Raw genomic sequence first — 12,058 nt, forward strand, 5'->3', positions numbered from 1 at the left:
CCCCCGCCCCCCCTCCATTTGTTTTGTACACTGCTGCTACTCGCTGTTTATTATCTATGCATAGTCACTTCACCCCTACCTACATGTACAAATTACTTCTGTACCCGCGCACACTGACTCGGTATCGGTACCCCCTGTATATAGCCTCGTTATTGTTAATTTATTGTGTTACTTTTTATTATTTTTTACTRTWGTTTATTTGGRAAATATTTTTTTTAACTCTTCTTGAACTGCACTGTTGGTTTGTAAGTAAGCTTGTAAGTAAGGGCTTGTAAGTAAGCATTACACAGTAAGGTCTACACTTGTTGTATTCAGGGCATGTGACAAATAAAGTTTGATTTGATTTAGGACGGCAGCTGCCACCATCTATAAACAGACAGTACAGTACAACATCTTTATACCAGCCCAGTAGACAGAGTACATTCAGCCATTACATACATTTATATGTTGGTCATTTAGCAGATGCTCTTATCCAGAGTGACTTACAGTCAGTGACCATTCGAGGTGACCATTCGAGGGTAACCATTCGAGGTGACCATTCGAGGGTAACCATTCGAGGGTAACCATTCGAGGGTAACCATTCGAGGGTAACCATTCGAGGGTAACCATTCGAGGGTAACCATTAGAAGTAACCACTAGAGGTAACATGTAAATACACCTGGTATAACTGTCTGTTATACAGAATGGCCATCTGGCTTGTATACGATTGAACATTTTAAAATGTGTATACATGTTTTAAACAACCACCACACACTCAGAACATTTTCAGTTGACAGGGTATAACGCTCATTCTACTAACTGTGTGGACTCGTGTCTTACTTGTAAACAGGGAGCATGATGGGTAGTGGGGCAGACAGATGAGGGGCGATGTTTAGCAGGTTGGAGCGCTCGTGGAGAGCCTCTTTCACCATCATGTACTGAGAACAGGGGAAAGAGGGGTTCAGAGGTCAGTAAAATGGGTGGATAACATCTAACACATAACACAGTACTTGTTGGTAGAAGAGTAGGAGTATGCCCGTAGCAMTCACACAATAGCAGACCAAGGAAGSATTATGGGAAACACCTAGTGCCCTACAACCCTCTGAGTCTTCCAACCRCTCAAACTCTTTTCAATMARAAAATGTCCACAACGGYGGAAAACAAAGCKATGTGATCACAGAGGGAACCAACTGTCAGGCAGCATCGGAAAAACGAGCCGTTTACCTGTTCGTAATCTAACTTCATGATGGCCTTTTGGAGGTATCGTACTCCCCCGTGGATGAGCTTGGTGCTKCGGCTGCTGGTCCCCGATGAGAAATCATTCCTCTCCACCAGGGCAGTCTTGAGGTCTAGGAGAGCAGKGACAAATCAAGACAAGACCAGGATTTAGACAGTCTGAAATATCACCCTATTCCCTATGTGGCGCACTACTTTAAACCAGGGCTCATAGGGTTCTGGTCAAAAGTAGTGCACTATATGGAATAGGGTGCCATTTCGGATGCACCTCAGAGTCAGAGTTATTCAGGAGGCCATTGGTTGGTTTAGGACTTCCATGTGCTTCTCCTGTCGTGTATATGCATGAGGGAAAATGGCAAGGCATGCATATTGCATTGAGGGGCCTCATATATTGAGAGAAGAATAGCCTCGACTCTCTGCACATTGACTGAACTGAAATGTAATTGACCCCAACCAAAAGTTTTTCCAAAATGGTGCAGTTCATGGGGACTCACTGCGTGTGACAGCGTCTAAGGCACATCCGGAGCCCGTGGCCCCTCCCCTACGACAAGGACGTCAAACTCCTCAGTGTCTTGCAGGGTGGAGAGCTGAGCCTGTCTGGTTGGGAGCTCATCTTTAAACGGCTGCTTTAACTCCCCTCGCCGCTACGTACGCAGCCGTGCCTGGACAACATGCAGTACAGGCAGTTACATCTGGTTTTGTGAAGTCATAGTCTTTTGTGACAGACTGTGAAAATAATCAAGATTTGGCTCTGGGTTCAGAGATTAGTGAAAGCATAAAGCAATGTCTTAAAGCCTGGATAATCTCCTCTGGGATAGATGTGTACATTGTCACAGCAACATTGTCACGACATAGATATCGATGGTCACAACAACATCAGGTACCCATATCGGTAAGGGTTGTACCACAATCATATTCATACAGAACGACCCTGCTTGCAGTACTTAGATAAAACAATGATTCCTGGTGTCTGATTTGCAAAAGCACAAAAGAACTCAGGGGAAAAGAACAAAGTCAAATCAAGTCTGTTCTGAACTCAAGGATCATGGGGACAAGCAAGTCAAGGATGGCTGTCGTAATGAAAAATTTTATTCATTTTTCTATTTAGCATTTTATCTCTAAATGATTACATCGAGCTGCTGCGATGCCACTTGGTCCATTTGACTTGCAAATCTGTGAATGAAACCCGGGCATTTGTAATTTAGGGCGTAACAGCAAACAAGATCAATAATTAGTGTCTATTTCCATGGACGTGCATATTTAAAAACCCACAGACATTAAGTGGCAGTCTGCCTGCAATCACGTTGAGTACATGGAGTCAGTGAGACAGTGGATGTCATGCAAATGTCCAATTGCCCACGCCCAAAAACAAATGTTAATGCCTGAAAGAGAGAAAGAGATTGTGCCCTTGTCACAGAGGAGACCAAACAGACATATTTATCCAATTAGCAGTAGATTCTCCAGGGTTAGTTAGTGATGGCCTCTGTCGTCCGCATGCCTGATTGCAGATTATTATCATTTTTTCGGAGGTGTTTCACTTTTGCTTACCCATTTATTCTTGTTTGGGAGGAAGGTGAGGGGGACAAGATATTATACCAGGATACAGAAATAAAAGTTCACATTAGGACAAAGGGTCACACAAAGGGTCAGATGCTTTAGACAAGTGACCTGGTATGTCACTAGTAATAACAGACCATTGAAATAGAAGATATACTGTAAGACGTATTTATATCTGTGYCGCTGACTAGGTTCAAAGGTCAAGAGATGCACCTGTTTCTCTCTTTCTAACGTTACCCACGCGACTCCTTGGCTATTTCAATCCCTGGTCTACAGTGATGCAGTGGTCACCTGGTCTCAGKTCAGTTTGTYCTGTCAATATAGTCATTATCATGTCAAACATGTTCGGCACAAACAGATCTGGGACCAGTCTAATGCTTTTTCACACAGCAGTTTCCCTATTAATAATATCAAGTGATGCGTCGCCATGGAAACATCATGGAGGTGTATTTTTTCCAGTTCCCTGGAGTTTCAGACGCTATGTTATATGATCCACATGAGCTTCATCAGATTTGAATAAATGAAAAATAATGAAATAAAAATCAGGACTCCCATTGCTCCTCAGCGTTCTTTAGTTTGTCACCAAAATAGTGTTGATTATTTCACTGTACTAAACAAACATCATAAGTCATGTTCCCTTCTTTTATTAACGCAAATGAAACAAGGCGTAAGAACTACTCGCGTCACATAGCTAAAGTCCATCTTACCACTTCATAAGGCAGTTTATGGCAAGTTGTGACAGAAAGTAGGCTATTTTATGATCAGGGTTTGTCCCATTGACTGTCTTCACATTCAGGTCAACTTCACTCTACACAGCAGTCCCATTGACTGTCTTCATTATTCAGGTCAACTTCACTCTACACCAGCAATCCCCATTGACCTGTCTTCCATATTCAGGTCAACTTCCACTCTACCCACCACGCAGTCCGCATTTTCGGAGAAATGGTAATTCATAAATACAGGTAATATCTTCACTCAGTCTAAAATCACAAAGATCAGACAAGTCAGCACAATTGACACTGTCTTCCAATATTCACGCTGTCAACTTCACTCGTAAAAAAGCAGGCAGCAATACGCCATTTGACTTCATTCGTCGTATTTCGAGGCAGTTCTAACGTACAGCTCTACACACTTTACTAGTTCCTCCAGCAGTAACCCACCGAGCAGCATAGGTTGTTACTTTGTAAACAGCCATAGAAAGTTGGACACAAGATAGTAGTGCCCTGTTGTAGCTAACAGGCAAACATTCCACCATAAAAAATCATTCTCGCCTAGGGCCACACACAGATTGCTCTAGATATGACAAGGACATGCCCAGAGTGCAGGTTGACGTGTTTATCTGTCAAATAGACAATACTTAAAGTCCTGTAGAAGGCAGGAATTGAGCTTGACCTAAATTGTTCACTAAGGAGTTGATATAAAGAGCCGAGTACATCATGGCTGGGTCATCAGTAGTCCAAGAATTGCTATAATCGTGCTATTCAATAAAATTGGACAATGAAAATAAAAATGTGTCTTTTTCCTTGGTCCTTAGAAAATTTCAGTAGGTAAGGGAGTTAGGCATTAGGACAGGTGTGGGTTAAGCTATTGGTGTTAAAGTGCAGGTGGGTGTGCCAGCTAGTGACCAAATCTGAATCAGGAGCTAGTCCTCCAGTAACACACGTTTTTAGGTTGTGAATGGATCGATCTAGGTGGCGAGTGACTGGACCGGGGCACCGAGTGCCAGAGTCAGAATGTCCTTTGGAACCGTGTCGTGCTGTTGCGCTCAGGTCATGGTATGGTGCGTGGGTTTCCCTATTTATGGACTGACCGCCAGTGACTCGCCAGCGGTGCCATGTTGGGTTGGGTGTTGTGGTGCTAGTAGGCAGAGGGTTATGCGCTGTGCACCCTCATGGGTGGCGGTGCGCAATGTCTGTTGGTGCCGTCGGCGTAGTGGTGTCCGGGGTAAGTGAGCGTGCTGTGTGCACCGAGTGGCAGCCTTTGGGCCTGTCGAGAATGGCAAAGCAGTATCCTCTCTTAAGCGCTCCAGCAGTTCCTAGTTTTCACATTTTTAGGTATTAACTCCAGAAGCCTGCCGCCCCTGTTTTCCCTCACCAACTTACTGACGGGACAGGGTGGCGTAGGTACTCGACGCGATGGCAGTTGCGGGGGTGAGTGTTGCCGTTGTCTGGCGAAGCTTGCGGTGGACGATTATTTCGGCCCATGTTGGCTACTTGTACGGTTGGGCACATGCTTTTCTGTTGTTACCTCGGATTTGTGTTTAGGAACTCTCGCTACGGAGCAACTGACAGCTCGCCAATTTGGGGCGGGTCGAGACGCAAGGTCTCGGTCCCCGGCTGCTGTCTGCGCCATTACTATCTAGTGTCGTGAGGGCACCGTTGGCTGAGCGGTGGAGGGAACGGCATCGGTGGGAGGTGTGATAATGTTTCCCGGTGTCGGCTCGGTGAGCTTGTCGAGAAAATTCAAGGGCAGCGTATCGCACTGTAAGGTCGGGATCTCTTGGATTGTGCGGCAACACAATGATGAGCATGGTAGAAAAACGTGAGTGTTGTTCGCCGTCGATCTTGCATGCACTATACGGGAGGGCGTCTCAACGACTCGGCATACGAGTAAGGTAGACTGTCTAGATTTGAAGTCAGTCTTACAGGTAGATGATGCATAACCTGCGAGCGAGTAGCTAGGCATGATGGTTGGGTGGAGAAATGGTCGACAGTGCCCACTAGCGGTCAAGTCTCGAAAGGTTCGATCAATTATCTGTCCATGCACTGAAGCGCTCGTGTGTGGTCTTGTTTCGTGTCTGATCGTTTCTCGACCTGGTTGGTGAGAGGCGCCTGCGGAGGTAGTCGATGTGGGTCGGCCGCGTCGATCGTGTCGATGCAGCCGGTCCCGATCGATAGCCGTTTGTCCGCCTTTCAGGCTCTTATCTCTGTGGAGACGGCTCATTCGCAATGCTGTTTCTGCAGGCACACACACAGCGCTAGGACTGAGTTTGCAGGCATGACATCTTACCGACACATTGTTTTCGTGGGGTGCTGGATCCCGAAGTCAAGCTGTCACGCCGGCTTCCTATCTTCTTGCACTATGTTGTTTATTCACGTCTCCACCGAGCGCCGCCATATATTCTAGGTGGCACCCCATCTGTGGGCCGTGGTGGATGCAGGCTGTACGTAGCCAGTGTGACTTACGTGTTGTGTCCAGCTACTAGCCTTCTCTGCCGTTCTCGCTTGTTCTAGGGTGTGTGTGGTTTTGGTTTTGTTTCTATTTTGTGGGTTGGCTCGTTTTTTTTTTTCAGTTTGCGGCGTAGTTGTGTGGTTATGGTGTTTTTTGCCGGTACATAGGCGGTAGCTGTGTGTGCGTGTAGGTGGTGGGGTGCAGGTGTTTTTGATAACTGGTTTTGTGTTGTTTGCTGTACTTTTTTTTGTGATTGTTGCTAGTTATATGTTAGTGGTGATTGGGATTTGACGTGTGTGGGTCGTTGGATGTTGTTCCCTTTGTGTGTAGCTGTGGTTTGTAGCTTGTGACGTTTGTATGTTTATCTATCTGTGTGTGTAGTGTTGGGAGACAGATCGTTTTTATCTTTGTTTTGTTGTTGTTGTGTTATTGTGTGTGTTTGTTAGGTGTATTCATTTCTTTTTGTTTTGTGTTTTTTTATGCTTGTGTTCTCCTGTATTGTGATCCTTATTTTATTGTTCTATATTTTTAAGTGTATTTTCATTTTTCTATTTTTTTTTCTTTTTTTTTTTTTTCTATATTCTTTCGTGTTCTTTGCTGTTGTAATGTTTTTTGCGGTTTATGGTTTTTTCTAGCTGTGTTTTTTCAGTCTAGTGGATTTGTGTGTCTATGTTGGATTATGGTAATCATATTTTTTGACGGTTGTCTTTTTATTCTGTTCTTTCTTTTTTATTTCTGTTGGTCTTTCTTCATTGTTTTGCTTCTTATTTTGTTTATTAATTTTTACTGCCGTTTATTTTTTTCTGACTTTCTGTCATCTTCGGTGGCTGGCTTGGTGTGTGTATTTTCGTTTATCATGTTTCTGTGCGTCGTGGTCTCTATTGAGGTTTTGCTGAGTGTTGTGTTTTCTGCTTGTTTCTTTTGTGTCTGTTTTTCTTGGTCCTGTGGGTTATGTGTGTGTGTTCAGTGTTGGTTATTCTTTCTTCTCTTTTTCATATTTTCTTGCTATTTGGCATTTATTGTCTTTTTTTTTGTATGGTTTTTTGTTTTTGTTGTTACTTTATTGTTGTTTTTCTGGCTCTTTATTTTTTTTTGATTATTTTGTTGTTATGTGTTTCTTTGAGTATCTTCGTTCGAGTTGGGTGTGGTCTTGTTGTGATTGTGTTGCTACCTTGTTCTCTTTGTCTTATTTTTTGCTCTATCTTTTTTTGGTTTTGAGTATTTTCATGTTGTGTGGTCTCTTTTGTTGGTAATTGTTGGTCGTCAGTTTGAATCTTTTGGTTGGTGTCTGTTTTTGCCGCTTATTTTTCTGTGTTGTGTGTCTTGGGTATTTTTTTTTAGTGGTGTCGGTTGTTGGGTGGGTTTTTTCTGGTGGGTGCGGGTGCTGTCTGGTTTTGGACTGCGTTTGTCTGTGAGTGAAATGTTTTAACCGCATTTCATGGTTTGTATTTGTTCTTTCTTTTTTTGTTGAATGGTTTTTTGTGTTTTTATTTTTTGTGTTCTTTGGCTGTACCGTGCGTTTTGTTTTGTTTTTTTTTGTTTTTTTTTTTTATTTGGTGGTATTGTTGTTTCGTTGTGTTTTTTTTTTTTTATTTATCTTGTTGTGTCTTTCTTTTCCGTTTCACTTTTGTGTCTTCTATTGTGTGCCTGTGATCATTCTCGTGTGTTTATTGTGCTCTTTTTACCTTCTTTTTGCTCTTCTCTCTTTATTTCTTTTCGATGTGTGGTGCTTCTTCATTTATTATCATGCGATTTTATTTTTGCTTTTTGTGTCGTGTGTGGAGCAAGTTTCTTTGTGTCGTGATTTGTACCGTGGTATTTTGTGGTCTGTATGCATGTTTGAGTGTTGTGATTATGTGTGTCTCAAATTGTATAACTGGTTTTCCTGGTGTGTAATACATTGATGTTTGTGTTTGGTTTGCTTAGTTTTCGTTGCTCTTTTGCTTTTCTTTTGCTTGTTTCTGTCTGTCTGCCGATATCCTTTGTTTTGCCTCTTATATTCTTTATGGGCAATGTCATTTTGTTGGTTTATGATGTGTCTTTTTTTTGTGTGTTCGTGTGGTGATGAGTTTGTGTTTGGTTCAGGCGTGTGTCACGACCTTACCAGCGCGTAAGCTTCTTATTGCAGTTAGTTCTGTGATTGTCTGTGGTTGTTTAGGCGTGTGATTTGTTGTTGAGTGTTGTCCGTGTTCCATCACGTGCAGGGTTAGCCGTGAGATATGTCGAATTCGTTGGTCCCTGTGTGGTCTGTTTCGCGTTCTTCTTTGGTTTTGTCGCTGGGGGGCGCGGGGCGGGGGCGCGGCGGGCGTGCCGGCGCGGGGAGGGCGGGAGGGAGGGCGCGGAGGGGGGGGTCGGGGTCTGTCTGGCTTATCAGCTCGCAATAATGAGTGATTATCCTTTATCCTTCAAGAGTAAATGCTTAATCGCCTTTTGGCCTTGCGTGTGATGTGTCAATCTTGCTTCCTATTGCGTCTGCTGTCTGTTTTCTGTCTTTGGGCATCGCCGGCGTGGTGTTCCCGTTGTGCTGGCTCCTCTTTCCCTGGCTTTTTTACCAGCCGAGTTGCTTTTATTTTTCTGGGTCGCGCCGTGCTGCCCTTCTATTCTCGTTTGCCTGATTCTTCCGTGTTCTCATCTGCCCGGGCGCGCGCTTTCCATGTCTATTTTCGGCCGTGTGCTATTGTGTCTCCACTACGGCAGTCGTCGGTGCTTTTCCTCCTCGGCCTCCGTCAGGGTTTTTCTTCTACTTGGAGCGAGGGGGCGGGCGCCTTCCTTTTTGTTTCTTTTTCCGCGGCATCGTGCGCCAGTTTCAACCGATCCGGCGCCGAGGTGAGGGGGGATTCGGAGCGGACGGGGAGGCCTGCGCTCAGTGGCACTTTTTTGTCCACAGTGCGACTGCCCGATTCTCGAGCGCTAAGGGTTTCCCACCTCGCCACCCACCATTTTTCGGCGTGGGTCAATTCTCGTCGCCTCTCATTATCCCCCCTTTCTTAATTCTTCGCGCGGCCTTTCCCGGCTTCCTCTGGTGGTCTGCTCCCTGCTGTGTCGCCCTTCTCCCAGGCGCGAGACGCGTCCTCCCGTTTCCACCTCCGCCGCAGCTCACACGACAACGTGCTTCGATTCTCACACAGCGGTTGCCCTGGCGGCCGCGGAGCGCGCTCGGGCTCCCCGTCCCTCTACGCCCTGCCCCACTCCTCTCAATGTATCCGCCATTGACACCACGCCCGAGTTCAAAGGACGCTGCGCTGCCCCACGCCGCGAGTAGCGCGGGTTGCGATTACATCCGTCGTGCTGGCGGCCCCGACGGCTCTCCCGAGGGGTGATGCCTATGGCGGACCCTCCTTTTCTGTGCGCGCGTGCACTTTGCTATGTTTGTGTCTGTGAGTGGGCGTGGCCCTCCTCTCTCCCGTCCCTGTCCTCTGCTGTTGGCTGGGCTTTCCTCATTGGCCCTGCCCCCACCTGCCCCTTCTCCGCCCGCCCCTTCCCCGTTGTCCGGTCCCTGCTCCTCTCAACCTCCTGGCTCCCACGTCGCGCGCTCGTCCCCTCCACGCTCATGGTGCTTTGCTATGGCGTCCTCGCGGCAGTTGCCCTCCTCCCTTACGGCTCTGCGACCCTCCCCCCCACCCGGCTCTACGTCTGCCCCTTGTCTCTTGGGCCTTCCCCCTCCTGGGGGAATGTTCTGCTGGTCCTCGAGCTCTTATGCGATTTCCTGTTCCAAGCTAGCTTTCCGACGATGTCCTTCCTCTGTCACGTGCTCATTTCGCACAGACGCGTGTCTTGACTCCTGAATCCTGTCAACCTTTGGTAACTGTACAAACCCCCGACAGCCTCCCGCCCCTCAGGGTCGTCATGTGGGTACTCGTTCTTGGTTTTTTTTCGAGGGTGGTGTCCGTATTGCTCGAGCCTGTGGCTTCCCGCCCCGTCTCCTTTCCAACTGCAATCACTTTTCTCGTCTGGTCCTGCGCCGCGACCCAACCCGCCACTTTACACCGTAATATCCCTTCACACCCTTCCTCTGGCTGCTTCTGCTGCTGGCGGCCCTCCTTGCGCTTCCACTGCCATGCCCGTTCCCCCTGTCTCCTGCTGCGTGGTTTTCACTTGTATCACAGTGCACTGACTTCTGGTGCTGAACTTGTTGTGTAAATTTTCTGCTTGAGTGTTCCCTTAGCCACCTATCTATCTATCCCGCCCCTCGCCGGGCGGCGGCCACGCGTGGATCACAGTTTTCTTTTACCCCTCACCTAGCCCCTCCACACGTTCCGCCCCGCGCCGTAGTCCGGGGCCCCATCAGGCCTGCGCCTTTTGGACCTGGTGTCTTGGCTTGGCGTCACTCATGCATGGGTGCCTACGCCGGTTTGCATGCGGGCCGTCGGAGGACAGAGTCTGAGTAACACTCATAGGCTGTTTAACTGCTTGGTTGTTGTTGCTGCGTCGTCCGCTTATGACCAAGTCCTTTTGGAAATGGATGTGGTGCTTTACGACCACCGCGTCTTGCCAGCCGTCCCTCACACCTAACCCGACCAACAGCTTGGTAGTCCTGTGGGGCGCTTGTATGGTGGTCATGTCTTGTTTGTCCTCCATTTTTACCGTGATATGGTCTTTCTACCGCCCTCTCTTCTTAGCGCCCTTACGCGTGGCTACTTCGTCTTATGAGCTCGTGGTGGGCAGGACAGCGAGACGCTCGGCGGTCTTCGCGCGCGCTTCCCCACGTGTAGGGTGGGCGGGCCCCGAATCGCAGCCTCGGCGCTAGAGCCCCGGCGTAGTGCACTTGGGGTTGGGGTGTGGATTCAACACATAGCCTGCGGTCGGGGGGCGCACCTTCCTTTGGGTCCTCCCTGCACACGGCCACTGCTCTTTAGTGGTTCAGTCGCGACTTCGAGGTGTTGCCGCCCGTGGGTGTCACGTGGATGCAAGGGTGTCACTGAGCACGCACCTTGAAGGCCCGCTGCTGGTGGTCTGGCTAGTTGCAGTGGCCTGCTGGTGCATCAGCTCGTGACGGCCCGCACCGCCAGAGTTTCCCGCCGGGCGCCCTTCTGGTTCCTCCCCCCACGACCCACCCTAGCACCCGGCCACCGCGCGACACCAGGCACGGAAATTAGTCCGGCCCTCGTCCCACTCCTGGCCCCTTGCCTGCTTCTTCAGCCTCATCTGGACTTCCGGCAGACGTTCTTTCTCTTCTTCTAGTTGTGTGTGTTCCCGGCTCGCGTACCGGTTCTTGAGATGATGGGTTTGGACGCTTCAGAGCGTGCGTTGGGTACGCGTGGCTGGGTGCCTATCTCGAGTCCGGCTTGCTGTGCCTCCGTGTGCACCACATTTGGGGTACACATGCTGGTTTGAGCGGGGGACCCTTCTGGAACGCGATGGTGGCTCTTCCTCTCTGCCCTGGGCGGAGCATGAGGGTGCCTCTCACCGAGTTATTCGCTGCTTACGCTCTGCCAGCTCGTTATCACTGCCATCTCTCCCACGTGTATGTTAGATCGAGGCTGCTATATTCACCCACATGCAGCCCAATGTTTTGTAGTATTGTCTGAAGTGTTCCCCGCCTCGAGTCGCCATGTCTAGGGTTAACAGCCTGCACACCTTAGTCCTCTAGCCGCCGTCTTGTTCCTCACCCCCTCCTCAGTTCCCTATCGTGGACTCCGGGCTCTACACTGGACATTATCCCTCGAGTCCGGACAGACCCTCACCTAAGATCACCTCTACCTATAACCGCTCGTCTAGCACTTCCGCCTGGGATCGGAGTAACTTCTCCCCCTTCTCTGCACGAGCATGCGTTGGTCTACGACCCTTATCGCTTCATGTACTCGAGTGACTCCAGCTCGGGGACCCCGTCCGGCCCCGCGTGACGGCCGCCTGCCCTGGTCTCTCTCTCCGCGTCTCCTTCTTCCCACTTCACGCGGGCGGGTTTCGGGGGACGCGGCCCGCCTTCGCTTTGCCCTATATGGATGTCTCCTGTTTGCTTGTCGCCCGCAACCTCGGCATCGCTCTGGCTTCTGTTCATCTTCTCCTTGGGTGTGTCGTGCGTTTAGCCGTGGCCCCTCACGTGGTTGAACCCCCCGCCTTTCGTCTTCCTTTCTTTTAGATTTTATCTTTTACTTAACTATCTGACCGGTCCGTG

At 48.6% G+C, this 12,058-nt stretch overlaps 1 pseudogene; it reads right to left on the bottom strand.

The window, feature by feature from the left end:
- Nucleotides 1-5,003, bottom strand: part of LOC111956464 (glycerol-3-phosphate dehydrogenase, mitochondrial-like) — a 26,985-nt pseudogene extending 21,982 nt beyond the window's left edge.
- Between the last annotated feature and the right edge of the window lie 7,055 nt (nucleotides 5,004-12,058).

The sequence above is a fragment of the Salvelinus sp. IW2-2015 genome, linkage group LG32, assembly GCF_002910315.2.
Source record: "Salvelinus sp. IW2-2015 linkage group LG32, ASM291031v2, whole genome shotgun sequence".
Lineage (NCBI taxonomy): Eukaryota > Metazoa > Chordata > Actinopteri > Salmoniformes > Salmonidae > Salvelinus > Salvelinus sp. IW2-2015.